The sequence below is a fragment of the Pocillopora verrucosa genome, chromosome 8 (assembly GCF_036669915.1).
Source record: "Pocillopora verrucosa isolate sample1 chromosome 8, ASM3666991v2, whole genome shotgun sequence".
Lineage (NCBI taxonomy): Eukaryota > Metazoa > Cnidaria > Anthozoa > Scleractinia > Pocilloporidae > Pocillopora > Pocillopora verrucosa.
Genome location: NC_089319.1, coordinates 11,337,987 through 11,352,065, shown reverse-complemented (window position 1 = coordinate 11,352,065; position 14,079 = coordinate 11,337,987).

The following is a 14,079-nucleotide window of genomic DNA, read 5'->3' as shown; positions in this document are numbered from 1 at the left end:
GGAATGAGAACCCCAAGTCGTCCAACGCCAGACATGCATGATTACGGCAGCCGCAGACCAAGCTGTATTGTTGAATCCGTACAGAAGGTGTATCACTCTTCCTTTTCAGTGTATACGGGACCCCAAAGCCACTACACCGAACGAACAATAAACAAGAGGGAGCCTGAGTGGCTTTATGATCGTGCAAAGCTTAGCGAAGAACATTTTAGGCAAGAAGATAGTGTTAAGGAGAAGGATGTTTTGCGTGAAGAATCAAGGGAACTTAGGCTGTTTGCTAAAGAATTTGGGCAAGGCGTACGGCAGCAAAGAGTGAGAGACAAAACGAAAGAAAAGGCTGGAACTCTCCCTCTATCTCTAAGCATGATCCGAAGAGTTCAAACAAACCAAACTCAAAATGTTGTTGACATGCTTGAAGAGCTTCAAGCCTTAGACGCAGGACGACCTGAAACAGCACAGATTGAAACTCGTCCAGTTCGTTTTTCAAAGGGGGGTGTAGTCGCCCTAAAACACAACTGGAAACGTTATTTGTAGCCCTTTTTCCTTGCTATTCTTCAGGAGGACCTTCATTGCAGTAATGGTGGCATCCTTGAGCGTACCATGCGTATTAACTGGCTTGAGCCGTCAGAGGAACGTATCAAGAAAAACGGATCAGCTGAAAGTTGAGCAGGCTTTGTTTAACGATTAACAATGACCGTATAGGGCTACTTTGGAACAATGGCGGAAACAGCTTTAAAATACACGCGGGATTTTTCAAATTTCCGATTATCATACGAGCGGCAGATTTAAACCATCGGCAAAACTGATGATACGACAAATCCTCCCCGTGGGGGTGATTATGGTAGATTTTTTAGGATGTAAATAGTCACGGTGGGGTGGATGGTGGGGCGACTGTAGCTTTCGTATCTGAAGTAAAGAAATGTCACCGTTTTTTCCTTTACATTGCTTAAAACTGGCGAAAGATATATTCAATTAGAGGCTCACTGTGCGATACAAAAGTGCTGAGAGCATGTGTAACCGGTATTAACGTCCGAAGCCTACCACGCCGTTGAATTATGTAAAAGACTTTCGTCATTTGCTCGATTGTTTAATGTGCGGGTATTTAAATTTCGCGCTGCGTGAATGAGATTTTGTTCCTGATGTGCACAAAAAGGTTCTTATTCTCCTTCCTCTAGCGTATGATTTAAAACCTGGTAATAACGTCCGAAGCCTCGCGCGTCGTTAATTAATGTAGTTTTACGGGTATCTTTCTCTTTCCGTATTTCAATTCAACGAAAGGAGTAAAAAAAAAACAATGGCGAGTGGAAATAGTCGCACACGCTCGTCAATTTCTCCCATTCGACTCGACTGTTGAATCCGAGTATATTTAAATTTCGCGCTTCGTAAGCAAGAAAAACTGAATAATCTCCTTCCACAATTTTTTTTGTGTTTACACAAACCGACATCAAATTGATACCTATTCATCCTTTTGTGTGATAGCAGGAGGTGAGATTTTTTTCGCAGAGTCATGTTCAGCTAGTTTCTTCCTTTTTTTTTTTTGCTCAACAGGTTACGTCTATTCAATCACATCACTGATGCTGTCAGATTAATCTACCAAATTTTAGGGCAATCCAATTTCGCGCTACGAAAGTTATCCTATTTTCTTAGTTTGCATAAAGCGCTGCGCAATCGCCTCCCATAATTTGCTTACCGTAGCGTAAATGCATAAGCCCAGCAAAAACTTAACACGCGAAAAAAATCACACCCCTTGATTCGTTAAATGCCGCCTCGGTTGATTGAGAACAAACATAAAGTCCTAAGGTCCGCTTTCTACAAAGGGAATATTTGGGAAAACTGTTGATAGCTTTATAATTTTCATAAAGACTGTTTGAATCCGTCGTAAAACTATGTAAGCTCAAGCAAGACCTGCTTTTTTTTTCTCCGAAAGAGAATATAGAACAAACGAAAAACAAAAAAATTCGTAACTTCTCCATTGTGAGACTTGTGAGTAAAATATCACACTCTCGTCTTGCCGCGCGTTTGACTGAAAACGAGAATAACTAAAAATAGATGTCCTCTCAAAAACTAGAAATCATTGCTTTGATCAGTATATCTTGTATCATCAACATAGTTACATGAATTCGGCGCCTTTGCAAAGAAGGATCCTCGTGTCAGGTAAACATGCTGGTTCTAAAAACGATGAGCGCCTCGTTTGAAAACAGCTCTGCGCCAGAAACAAGGTTTTTAATGAAGAAAAATTTTTTTGAAGAAAAGAAGAAAGGAGATAGAGAAAACTAAAATCCGCTGTAAAAATCTGATAGTTTTTAATGAGAGAGACTTACTTTTAAACAGGACCTGCTTTTTTTGCAAAAGATAAATAAAAAAAAACTCGCACCTTCTTCATTGTGAGACTTGTGAGAGAAAAAATATCACACCCTCATCTTGCCACGCGTTTGATTGAAAACGAAAATAACTCAAATACATGCTCTCGCAAAAACTAGAAATCATTGCTTTGATCAGTATATCTTGTATCATCAACATAGTTACATGAATTCGGCGCCTTTGCAAAGAAGGATCCTCGTGTCAGGTAAACATGCTGGTTCTAAAAACGATGAGCGCCTCGTTTGAAAACAGCTCTGCGCCAGAAACAAGGTTTTTAATGAAGAAAAAGTTTTTTGAAGAAAAGAAGAAAGGAGATTTGAATGGAGCATTTTGATGAAAGGAAAAATAACCCAACGTCCGTCATCGCAGACGGACGCAAACAGTCCCTTTACAATCGCACTAAACAACCCTAGAACGTATGTCTCACAATGAAAACTTTATTAATAGATTGGTTGGAGTGACATAGTCCTCAAAATTTCAAGCCTAGCAAGTGCAGCTTATGGTCACGGCCATTTCAGCCCAATTTTTTTAGCGAAAACACAATGATTTTACTGTCTCTACACTAAGGAAAGAAGTTTCTATATCTGGATCTCACCTGCCCTGGTGTGTGCTTGGTCTACCACAGCGTGGAGCCCCAGTCTTTAAGGGGTTTGTTTAACTATAACGCATCGGGCAATATTGCCTAAGAACACCTGTTTAACCAGACTTTAAACGCTGTACGCACACAGACAATGTTGATAATCACTTCTAGTGCATGGGCAGCCGTTCAAATCTTTATTATTTTATCTTTATATTATTTTATAAACTGATTGTAGAAAATAAGATAAAGAATCATACAAGGAAAATCAACATGTTTCAGAAAATTATGGATGACAGAAAGAAAACATATATCTTTCCAGTCTCATTAACATAGATTAACTATATACACACTGTAATCAATTTAATAAAATTCATCGAGCTAAGGAGTACGAAGTGCAAAATTTTCCTCTTTATCTATGTTTGTGTGAGTCTCAAAACCATTTTCGCTGGACTTGCCTTTAATTCTTATTAAAGTCTCTCGTTTCTTCTCTCAAATTCACCTGCATTGCGTTTGTTTGACATGAATTACCAAAGACGATCTATAAATTATAATGTCTTTGCACCTAACGTGACGTGCGACACTTTCAAGGAATTAATAATGACATTTTATTGTCCAAGACACATTACTCCAGTCAATCCGTACTAATTTAAATTCTTCACCGCGTATTATTCGACCAATTTAGCTTTTTGTGCAAAGAGCCCAAACAGGAAGTGGGAAGTTCATTTCTAATATTAATTTTCATCTTGGCTTGAAACCAACAGTTTCTATCTTAACCATAGCTACCAGACTAATAAAAGAAAACGCGTTTGGCTAAATAAGTCTAGTGTTGGGCACCAAAGAACGTTGGATCTTGAAAGGCAGGAGATGACTGTACTTAATGCATGATAAACTTGAGTTTGACTTTCACCCCATGATAAGATTTGATATTCAGCCTTAACTCCTATTTCTGTGTAGTTGAAATAAAACGAAAATGAAATTTACCGGGTTTCCAAATGTGGGTATCACAAACACTTGGCGAGAAAATATCTCCAGCTGCTTGAAAGAAACAAGATCATTATCCTTAAATTTTATTTTCTTGAACAAAACATTTACTATGTTAAATAATAGGGAGTTTTTAATCCAAAAGGTTTTGGTTTAAAAACGTACAACTTAACGTCTAAGTATCTGCTTTTCCTAGCGTTTTTCGCCGTCAATTGGACCTAAAAGAATTAATCGAAATTTTTACAATGTTGGTCAAAGGACTAACTTTGGTGTCTAATACGTATGTTAACATGTGAAGATATTCCTAAGAGACCCACATCTCTCCATCGAGCGAAGCGGATAACATCCATTTGCGCCATTTGCATTAATTTCCACATGGAACTGACAGCTGCAAGCATTTTTTTAAAATTTATTTTCATAAAAAGGTTTTGTTCATAACAACAGGTCGATTTGGGAAGCTTAATCCATTGCTTGGAGCTAGCGATCAACTTAAAACTTGTGTCATACGCGCGTGGTATAAACAGAAAACCTGGACTGCATTGTTGACTAACTTCACTTTTGGAAAAGGTGAGTCGCAGACGGCGAATCATTTTTTTATCCTTCGATTCACTTATGAGTACAACTTCATTTATATATCTCTCCTATTCTATTTTACTGATACAAAAAGAATTAAAGTTACAACAACTAGCAAAGACTAAGTCAAAATCCGACATTCAACATCTACCCATGATTGGAACTAATTTTTGAAAAATTAAAGGGTATTTAACGAAAGTTAAATTTCATGGTCGATGACTTATCGATCATGAAATAGAAAAGGAACTTGAGAAAAATTTGCGTATAGCTTTTATTAATGGCTTTTGTTCTCTTCCCTAAAATAATATCGAAAATGCTCTCTACAAAAGACAAGTGATGCTCGATGCTACCAATTTTTGTTCTTGTTTCAACTTTTTTTTTTTTTTACCGTTTTTGGGAGGGAGAGGGCTGGAGCTATTTATCTAGGGCCTTTTTATACAAAAAGTTAGGAATTTAAAATATAACATCGGTAACAGCGACATCAACAAAAACAATTAAAAACTTTACTCAAATTTGTCTTGTCCCAAGCATTTTGTGTTAACCTCCTTTATCTCAGCTGAAATCATGAGGAAATATCTGAGCGCGGAATTGAGACATAAAATTATCCTAAATTCCTGTTATCAGATAGGCAAAAATCCGCAAATGAAGGCAGCATTAATTTTCCTCCATTTTCCCTGGGCTGGTTAAGTTACGCGGAAATTATAATTTTTCTTTTTTTTTCTTTTTTTTTTTTTTTTACAAGACAGCACACCAAAAGTATAGGTTATAAGGAAAAAAGGATCTAGCAACCGTTTCCTCATAGACTCCTGTCCTTAAAAAGACCGTAAAAAATGAAGTAGAGGCAATGCATAATTCAAGGCACGAATAAAATTTATTGGATGTCTTACCACCTTGATGTACTACGAGCCTGCTGCTTAATGTTCCTACATGTTTTAAAAACCTAAATGCTGTAATGTTTCCGTGATGGCTAAAAAATTCCAAGGATTCTGTTATCGATTATAAAACGACGATGTAATGCCACTTTCTGAGAGGCCTTGAGTTGTTTTCCTTCATCGGAAGCAGTATTGCTATGGTTGTCAGCGTTTAACTTCCCGAACTGATTATTTCATGAATGCTTTAGTAAAAACCATGCAAATCCTAATTTACCCTTCATTAAGTGTAAGATGAAAAGTTCAGGATGAAGACAAGTTTCACCACAATATTCTGTATTTCTAGTCTTGTATTTCCTTGATTGTTAATTCCATATTATACATATGCACGTACTTACTTCGTTTCAAGGCGCCAATAAAACACATTTAACGAAAGATGAGTCGTAATCGATAGAAAATAAGTCCACAGGAGCTTTACTCGAACAGTTTGGTCTCTACGTAATTGCAAAAAATAGCACGATTTAATTTATCGCCTGCCTAAATAAAGTACTCTCTACGTCGTTGAAAACGCGAATGAGACCAGTCGACAGTTAAAAGACAACTATCTGATAACAACTAGAATGGTAAACAGGGCCTTAAAAGCGACGCTGAATAAGTTCCCTGAAAAATGCAAGCCTCTTTAACTTAGGCAAAACCCCATCTCTTGAAGCTTTTTTTGAAACAATTTCACTCTTCTTTACTGGAACTTTTTCTTGAATTTATGTTCAGTTCTTCGCCTCAGATACAAAACAAATAGGTAACGACTGTTGAAAAAAGTTCGTCCATGCATAAGTTCTAAAGATTGTTTGACAGTTTTCAAATTAAACCATCCGTGCATTAAGATTAATACAATTGCATATGTAAGCAATAGAGACTTAATGACTAGAAATGTGAATCACACAATTTTTCCGACGTTTTACTAAGCTGTTTTTCAGTGGCATATCACACCTAATGAGAACTTAAACAATTTCAAGTGTAACTTGAATTCAAAATTCGAGCAACTTGCGCCGAAGAATTAGACAAGCTGGAAAAATATAGGAGATGATTTATTAATGAAGTCATTTGGTGTCTTATAGAAAGACATAAACAGCTTCTGGTATCTGTCTTGTCTGTCATCTTGAACAAAACATTTACTATGTTAAATAATGGAGGAAAATGTACTGTTTATTCTGGTAAAAGTGCGCCTAAAATATGTTTTAAAACTCCTACGGAGTGCGTGAAGCCGGCTAAATGTTTCATCGTGCACAAATTGTCGGGATGATTTTATCATGAGGACGGAAAACGTTGTGCTTTTTGTCTAACTTATGGTGACAAAGCCGTAGGAAGAAAATTGAACGATTTTACAAGAATAGCAACTTTTCAAATAATTTCGAGCCATTATTACGTGTTGATTTAACGTTGCGTGAGACAAGACAGACGACAATTCAATAAACTATGAATAATATGAAAAGGACGTAAGCAAATTTCAAGATAGTGTGTATGGCGAAAAAAAAAATAGTCATAAATTTACATACATTTATTTGAACTACAATGTCGACGACTCATTAAAAACTGTCATGTTAAAAATATTTATCAACAAATTTTTAGTATTTGGCATATCAGCGTAAATTTACATCGCATTTTGTTTAATCTGTTTGTCCTCATTGTCAACTTAAATTTGTATTGTAGCTCTGAAGCCCTTGAGGTTTGAGCAGATCGTTTGTATTGCGTTTTCTTGACGTCCGTGAATTATGGTCATCGTGGCTTTCGCGCAAGGTGGAGCTGTACAAATATTCATAGTAAATTCCGACACGAATCGTCAGTATTTGCTCAAAGACTTCCTCGAGGCCAGAGCAAGTTTTCAAACTAAAATTACGTGACAGGTTGATGAAAGTCCTTTTTAAATTAGAGAACTAACTTTCAAAACCACAAACAAGTGCAAAATTTCCTAAAGGAAAAAACTCAATTGAAATCCTATCGTGATAATTTAACGTTGAGGCGCTTTGAAAATACTAGACAAAATTAAAAACAGGTGGTAATTTAGTATTAACAACTGAGTTGAAAATGTAAATTGGCCACCGTAAAGAGTAAAAAAGCTGACGTTTCGAGTGTTAGCCCTTCTTCGCCACATCTTAAAGCGATGAAAAAAATCACACCTTCGTTGGATGCCACGCCCAAGGTAAAAGACAAAAGGAACAAATAAAAAGTGATAACAAACGCGCTCTGCCAAAACCTCGAAAAACTTGCTTTTAGCAGTATTTCATTCTAAAAACATTTCTAGAATTCAGTTTTGACAGTTTTTAGAAAATTCTTGTACGAGAAAGATCTGCTTTTCCTTTTTTAAAAGTAGAACGGTCACTTCAACTTCAAGCAGTCTCAAAGTACCTAAATGAAGGAATCCTCTTCTTAGGTAGGCTTGTTGGTTCCAGAAAGTCAGCACCTCATTAGAAAACAGCTGTGCGCCAGCGCCTGCTCTCTGCGAAAAATTTGGATAAGCTGTTGACAGCTCCTTACTTTTAACAAAGATTGTTAAAATCCGCTGTAAAACTGGTAGTAATGTAATGAGAGAGACTTACTTTTAAGCAGGACCTGGTTTTTTTGTAAATGATAAATAAAAAAACTCGCACCTTCTTCATTGTGAGACTTGTGAGAGAAAAAAATATCACACTCTCGTCTTGCCGCGCGTTTGACTGAAAACGAGAATAACTCAAAATAGATGTCCTCTCAAAAACTAGAGATAATTTCCTTGATCAGTACATCTTGTGTCATCAACATCGTTGCAAGAATTCTGTGCTTTTGTAAAACAGGAATCCTCTTCTTAGGTCGACTTGTTGGTTCCAGAAAGTAAGTGCTTCGCCAGAAAACAGCTGTGCGTCAGCGCCTGCCCTCTACGAAAATTTGGAGAAGCTGTTGACAGCTCCTTACTTTTAACAAAGATTGTTAAAATCCGCTGTAAAAATCTGATAGTTTTTAATGAGAGAGACTTACTTTTAAACAGGACCTGCTTTTTTTGCAAAAGATAAATAAAAAAAAACTCGCACCTTCTTCATTGTGAGACTTGTGAGAGAAAAAATATCACACCCTCATCTTGCCACGCGTTTGATTGAAAACGAAAATAACTCAAATCATAGTTAGTAGAGGAGACTGCCTCTACTAACTATGGTTACTTCAAATAGATCTTCCAAAACATCTTGATGTGTTTACAACATCTGTTAGATCTTGTAAAGCTTCGTGATGTGTTTGTGACTTCAGTAAGACATTAATTTTCTTTATACTATATTGTAAATTCCTTCTGTTGATTCTCTACATCTGTAAGAGCTATTGGTTACTATGCAATCCTTCTTTTATTACGTTCTTTAATTTCGGACACTTATTGCGACCAGATGGCTGTCTTATTGCCCTTCCTCCGATTTTCCGTGTAGAAAATGCAATTCATCGAATACGATCGTACAGAAATAGATGCATTTGATTTAATAAATGTCAACGTTTATGAGGTACGAGATTATCTCTGAACCATCCTCTTCCAGTTAAGAAAGTTATGCTTTCCTGGGAATATTAGAGCGTCAAATTGTCTTTTAGGCTGACAACCGGCATATACAACTTAGAGCAAATCGAAGTTTGCTAGTTAAAAAATGTGCTCTGTAAGATTCTACATGCTGGTATTTGGATTTTTTATTCAAAGTTAAACATGATGCTGTTGACTCGTGCTGGTTGCCGATGAGGAGCTAGTGGCTATTTTTCTCATACGAAGATTAATTAATTATTGAACTAAGATCTAGATCTCCTTCGGCTCTTTGAGGAGGACACAACCAGCTTTTTGAAAAAATTATCCTTAAGCTCTCCTGATTAAGTTTAGCTGATCAAGTTTGGTGTCTGAATCAGCACTATTCAAACCAGAACTTTATAGTTTTTGAGTTGAGTTAACTTCTCCAACGATTTATCGTTTAGTAATATCAAAATTTGGACTGACCAGACTTCTGTTAAACTCCAAAACGTTTTTAAGGTGGATGTATGCACAATCAAAATCTGCGACCCTTGAAATTCGTCTTCAATTTAAACATTGTTTCCATTATCTTCTCCTTTGAAGAGAATTTGAACCAAAGCTTTGCTTTACATAGCTCATGACCCTCTGTCTCTGAATAATCTTGGACAATAGAGTAGGAATTCTTTTTTGTCTTATAGTGATCATCCAACTATAGAAACAAATCTTTCAAATGTCATACAACTTTAAATTTTGCTAAGTTTCGATTTATGTCCGCAGGCTTTGTGAATGTCGAAATCTTCAAGCAAAAAGACAGCTAACCGTGGAAGTTGGACCAGGGGACTAGTCTTCTACACAGGATCAAAATATTATCACCTTAGTCATGACTCCCTCAAAGAGCAATGAGCGAACATTAAGGCATTGACGACTCTGAGGAACTACGACAAATGGAACTTTAAAAAACACCTCTGAGTGACTGGCAACGTACCCAGCTTGTTTGGAGCAATCAGTTATAAGATCACGTTCTTGGTGGTGGACCATTGAGCGAAAAAATGAAAACCTTCTCCTTCAAAGGAACCGTAAGTATAAAGTGGTCAGAGAATGTTACGAAGGATTCCCCAGAAACACTCCAGTAAACGAAATAAAATGTGGTAATTGTAAAGGAACAATGAACGATTTTATTGAGTTTCTCCATCGCAAGGCAGAGCTAAAGACTAAATACGATTTCGTGCTTAGTAGTTGTAAAATATTCGCAAACGGTGTGTTAAATGAATTTGTGATAAAGCGCACGGTCAAAAGAACATGCTATATTTTTTGAACAGTGACACTTCAAATGAAGAGCTACTTTAAAGTCATGTAGGAATTATTTTCTATAGCTGTTTGACTGAACTTTTTTTTCAACGTCAATTTGAACCAACAGTCTGGTCTCTTAAAGATCGCTGGTATCCAAGCAACTGCCACTCGATAATCGCTTCAATCGTTTCGGGCGAGATTTCTTACGCTTTGGATGAATTTTTACAAATATTTTAGAAACCCATAACCCTTTAACTCCCATGAGTAACCAAGAGAGAATTTCTCCTTACAATATCAATTCAATACCAAGCAGATATGTGATGCGAATAATACTGATCCAATACCAAATTCTCCAAACTATCATCACACGAACTATTTGGCAGATGTTAAGGAGAATTACCAACAAGATCTTGGGAATTAAGGGGATAATCAAGAATTTCATAGCTTTGTCCGTTTTTGGACCAATCTTTAGAGTAATTCCTGGTCGCAGCTCATTCATGTTTTTTGTTCACGTTTTAACTTTTTCATGTTTCTGTGTAACTAATCATCAAAATACAACTGACTGTGTTCATCTATGGTTTACACCAGCCATTCAAAATCAATAGCTGATTGTTTTTTAACAAGGTAATAAAATAATTGTTAGTAGCGATCTTTATCGTCGTTGTCTGTCGTGCCTCATTCTTTTTCAATAGTGGATCAAAAGTCCATCAGTAGAAACTACTTGCCATCTAGCTCTTATTTGAGCTATCTCCTCTGTTGCCTCCAGGCTTTAAGAAGATCTTTGTTGACATCTTGTTCCTCTGACGCCTGCATTTACAAAAAATACAATAACGGATAATTAAAATTTTACAAAATCTATCAAGGCTGGCTACAGTTCAGGTACTGAACGTTTGAGTTTTAAAAGAGATTGAAATATATCGAGGGCCTGACTTTTACAAGATTTAAAGCTCCGTCTTTGGTTGGAAGATCATATAAAATTTTTAAGAGCACATTTAAATATTTATATAGCAAAGATACACCGAGAACTGAGTGACAGTTGAAACGTTTCATTCTATACATATTAAAAAATTTGGTAAGATATGCCGGGTCGATGCTTAATCTTGTTTGCAGCATCAGAGCAAGTTGCATAAACATCTAACAAGAAGCTTTAGACTAATTGACAGCGAACAGATCCAGATTTCCTAGTTACGTTCGGGTTAGTTCATTGAAAATCATAGGTGCGACATAAACAAAATCCTAACGTTTTCGAGCAAAGGTGGCAATGAATAAATATTTACGAATGAGAGTGAATAGCATCTAATTTCTCCTTACAATAGTAACACATTACAGTCAAGAGGGCGGTAGAGAAAATGATCATCACCAAAGAAGCTCTTTTATAGTTGTTCAACAAATTCTCCTCGTCAGCACCCTTAAAAAGGTATTAAGAACAGTATGAACAAGATGCAGTTTATAATTTTCTTACCTAAGAAAGCTGAAAGAAAAGTTCAAACCCAAACTAAACACATAAAAACATTTAGTTGATTTAACAATCTAAGGCAACTCAGGTCGTAACTTTTAGAATAGCATTTTCGCCAGCATTTTGTAATTTCATGTTCCCTTTGTCCTCTTCCTAGTAGCAGCTACCGATTTGGATTTAATAAAAGTTTTATATGAATTTTCTTAATTAAGGAAGCTGACAAAATAGTTCAAACCCTTTATCTCTATAGAGTTTAGATCTTGCTCGATCTTCTAAGCCTTTAAAGTAGTCTAGGAGTTATTTCTCTCCACATTATCCCAGTAAGAAGAAGCATAGAGGGCTAGGATAAATCAGCGCTCTTTAGGTGACCATTTAATTTGAGAAATGATTGGAAGAAAGTGTAGGAAAGCTGACGGCGAAAATTGGGAATCATTACCGTTTCACCAAGATCGGGAGTTTTCTGTCCAGTTGTCAATGCCACCTTGATCGAAAGGGCAGACTCTAGACTTCTTTATTAAAATGGGTACAATCTTTATTCTTACCATTATTTTTGTTGTTGTTTACAATACTTGATATGATTCGTATATTACTCACTTATTTGTATTGGCCTCGGAAGATACGGAGAAAAAATCACAAAGGTGAAAAACGATTTGATCTGAAAGGGAATATTTGATTGAAGAAAACCTGTAATCCGGTCTGGCTGTATAGGGGGGGTCCCAATGAGGTTCATGAGTCAGCCGTCAAAGGGCTTAAATATTCAACATCAACCGTCAAACAATTTCTCTCTACTTTAGCCGCTTGTTAAAGACAGTTTTAGAAACTTTAGAATGGTAAACTAGTCTTACAAAAAGATGCTCAGTCTATCGTCATTTTCACTGCTTTTCGCCTCTAACATAACTTGTCTTTGTACACGCCTTTACACAACATTCTTTCGACAAAATTACGACTGAGATCACGCTTACTCGAGTGTCTTAAAAGCTATCGTGAAATTTCTTATCAAGAGTTTTCGCCATCATCTTTCGAGGGAATCATTAAATTATTCCCTTGGGATCAAAGACGCTTTTGTCTTTGATCTTTGTTTAATATGCTTAAAATAGGCGAAGGACTAATGCATGAGGTACTAACGGACTAACGAAACAATTAAAAGAAAGAGAATATCAAAAGTGCGAGATACAATCAAATGAAAGAGAATTCTAAAAATGTGCAAGAAAGTAAGGTAACAATCCCGTGAGAGAGAATCCTGAAAGCCCGCGAGATAACAACGTAACACTATAATAAAAGGGAATCCTAAAAGTGCGGGTGGTACTGAGTCAGACGTAACAATCCGATGAAATTTAGAATCCTAAAAGCGCACGAGATAGATACCTTGTATTCGAATGAAAGAGAATCCTAAAAGTGAGATATTAACGTAACAAGCCAATGAAAGAGATTTGTCAAAAAGCGCAAAAAATTAACGTAGCAATCCAATGAAAGAGAATCCCTTTAATTGTAGGTCCACATCAGCCTCATGGCTGTCACTTTTGTAACCTGCATCACTAAATAAAATGATTGACTGATTGATCGTAAAAATGTGTAAGGCACTACCGTAACAGTCATTATTCATTACTGAAAAAAGACAGAACGCCTTAACATATATTATGGCTCATAGAAATAAATTTCCTTATGACCGTCATCCGTCAAAGGCCCTGAAATTTGACCGTCGACCGTCAAGGACCTCAAGAATTAACCGTCTACTTTCAAAATCGAAAAATAAGAACCGTCAACCGTCACAGCTACCCACACCCCCCTTCCCTTCCTAATCATCTAACTCCGTTAACTCAGTACAATTAAACAATGATCCTCAGTCACAGTGACACCTTTCTTTCTGACAAACTGTTTCTATCAAATTTTATTCGAAACAACATGGAATGATGTTCCTTGAAAAAAAATTATTTTAACATTTTCTCTCTTTACTCACAATTTTGCGAAGATGGATATAACTTATTTTTATTTTGCATTTTCGTTTCCAGATTCCACTTACTATTCCCTATGCAAAATGCCTCCATCCTCTTTCTGGTGACATTCCCAGAGTTTCTTTTCTTTCCACCTCACTGGTACGAGATTGGAAGTTGAATGTCATGCGCAAAGGCTCTTAATGCCAGCGGGGTAATTTGCATAGTTGCAACGTGGAAATCCTAGATTGACGTTTGGCGATCTAACTCTTCATCTTTAACATATGTTACTTTTATGTCCTCGTGCTATATTAGTCATTGTTTGGTATATATCATATTCAAGGCTGGGAAAGTTGTTCTGTCTAATTTGATAATTTGAACTGCTTCTTAACATTTTCCTTGAAGTCAAGATCAAGTCAGGCGGATATTATCGAGCTCTCGCCGTCGCTAGTTCCCGAGAAATCGAGTTGGGTCACAGAATTTCACAGATATCAAATCCATCTGCCTCTACAATCAGACTTCAGCCAGGTAGTAACACA